Source organism: Schistocerca cancellata, unplaced genomic scaffold (assembly GCF_023864275.1).
Source record: "Schistocerca cancellata isolate TAMUIC-IGC-003103 unplaced genomic scaffold, iqSchCanc2.1 HiC_scaffold_483, whole genome shotgun sequence".
NCBI lineage: Eukaryota > Metazoa > Arthropoda > Insecta > Orthoptera > Acrididae > Schistocerca > Schistocerca cancellata.
Window position 1 is genome coordinate 35,001 of NW_026046498.1, and position 2,500 is coordinate 37,500.

General features: G+C 56.0%; 1 non-coding gene across 1 annotated transcript in view; it reads right to left on the reverse strand.

Moving 5' to 3' along the window:
* The window catches only part of LOC126127100 (small subunit ribosomal RNA), a 1,909-nt gene extending 1,785 nt beyond the window's left edge, over positions 1–124 (reverse strand). Inside the window, exon 1 of the ribosomal RNA XR_007526962.1 lies at positions 1–124. This exon is cut by the window's left edge and continues 1,785 nt beyond it. This is a non-coding gene — a ribosomal RNA (small subunit ribosomal RNA).
* Between the last annotated feature and the right edge of the window lie 2,376 nt (positions 125–2,500).

Consider the following 2,500-nt stretch of genomic DNA (forward strand, 5'->3'; position numbering starts at 1 on the left):
ATCTAAGGAACCATAACTGATTTAATGAGCCATTCGCGGTTTCACCTTAATGCGGCTTGTACTGAGACATGCATGGCTTAATCTTTGAGACAAGCATATGACTACTGGCAGGATCAACCAGGGAGCTGCGTCAACTAGAGCTGAGCAGCCGGCCGCCCGGGAGTGTGTCCCGGGGGCCCGCGCGAACACGCAAGCGTCCGCTCAATTATTCTGCAAACAGGAGGAGGCTGAGCTCCCCTGCACAATACACCTCGAAACCCTCTCAGGTCCCGGCGGCGCGCAGCGCCGTCCTAAGTACTTGGTCGGGTTCGAGAGAGGCGCAATCGCCCGGAGTTAGGCGAGTAGACGCTTTAGGTGCGACCACCCGTGCTCCCAACTGAGCTTGCCGCTGCCGACAGAGGCCCGGGAGCGTGCTGTCGTGGCATTGCCGGCGGGAGACAACACGCGCCACCTACGGTGACCGGCAGCTCCAACGCCAGCGCCACAGAAGGGCAAAGGCCCCACGTGGGTGCCGAAGCGAACTCTCCCAGCACAGCGCACGTGCCAACACGTCTGCACAACTGCGATACAAACCACCAGCGAGAACCGCTGGGGCGACCGAGCAGCAGACGGCGTCGCGGCGCCGAGTGCCGGGCGGCGGCGCATCCTCAACGCACACAGTCCTCAATCGGACCAGCACACTGCAGATGTCCACCGCGCTTCGCACCGGGCCGGCGAGGACCCACTTTGGCTGCACGGCGCCGCGCGCAGGGTGCCCCGGCGCGCAGCTGCGCCGCCTGCCGCGTCCGTCGGCCGGCGCGCCTGCCACTGGGCGCCCCCACCAGCCGGCTGTAGCGCGTGCGCCCACGCACCGCGCGGCCAGCACGCCGGGCGGCCCCCCCTCACCGGCCGGGGACAGTCCCACCCACCCACAGCCGCGTATCGCTTCACACCCAGATCCACATTCACGTTCATTGGTGTGGTGGGTATCGCTGACACAACCGCGTCATAGCTGTACCGATCGTTGCCCTCACAGATGTACCTCCAGCAAGATCAACCGCACCACAACGGGTTACCAGTTGTTCATTTGCGTAACGTCACCAGTAAACGTACACGTCCACGTCCATCCCCGTTTGCAAAGTCAACTATTATTGCATGCCTGCCTGTCAGGTGTCAAGACACACTACATCCGCTCACATCCACGCAACAAAATGTGCCCGACTAGAGGGCACGTGGAAGGTGCCCCCGTACGTATGCGATGTCCATTGCGCGACGAACTGTCAACCAGCCTCTGTAGCATGTCGCAGATGTGGAACGCGGGACACCGTGCTATCACATTGTGTGAGAAGAGACTACTATGTCTGCATACACGCGCCACTACATGAACAGACGGCTCATGCTGATCGCCATCCACTGCGTCCATTACTCCCACACGTCTCTATGGCGTACCACACTGCAATACAGCTGTTATGGGGAGATGACACGTAGCTGTGTACACAACATTCTGAGCGGGTTGCGGTTGGACAACAATACATTAATGTAACGTGTCATATGCCATTTACAGAGCAGGTTAAGGCACAACGTGGGTTAGGTTAAGGCACAACGTGGGTTATGTTAAGGCACAACGTGGGTTAGGTTAAGGCACAACGTGGGTTAGGTTAAGGCACAACGTGGGGTAGATTGCGGCACAACTTGGGGTAGATTGCGGCACAACTTGGGGTAGATTGCGGCACAACTTGGGGTAGATTGCGGCACAACTTGGGGTAGATTGCGGCACAACTTGGGGTAGATTGCGGCACAACTTGGGGTAGATTGCGGTACAACTTGGGGTAGATTGCGGTACAACTTGGGGTAGATTGCGGTACAACTTGGGGTAGATTGCGGTACAACTTGGGGTAGATTGCGGTACAACTTGGGGTAGATTGCGGTACAACTTGGGGTAGATTGCGGTACAACTTGGGGTAGATTGCGGTACAACTTGGGGTAGATTGCGGTACAACTTGGGGTAGATTGCGGTACAACTTGGGGTAGATTGCGGTACAAATTGCATTACATTGCGGTGCAAATTGCGTTACATTGCGGTGCAAATTGCGTTAGGTTAAGGTGCAACACAGGTTAGGTTAAGGTGCAACACAGGTTAGGTTAAGGTGCAACACAGGTTAGGTTAAGGTGCAACAGAGGTTAGGTTAAGGCGACATAGGTTAGGTTAAGGTGCAAGATGGGTTAGGTTAAGGTGACATAGGTTAGGTTAAGGTGACATAGGTTAGGTTAAGGTGACATAGGTTAGGTTAAGGTGACATAGGTTAGGTTAAGGTGACATAGGTTAGGTTAAGGTGACATAGGTTAGGTTAAGGTGACATAGGTTAGGTTAAGGTACAAACTGGGTTGTGTTTTGGTACACATTGCGTTGTAGTACAGTACACGTTAGGTTTGGGTACGGTACACATTGTGGTATGGGATGGCGTGTTGGTGGGGGGGGGGGGGGGGGCGGGGCGAGGTTCGTTCATATTGACCGTAGGAA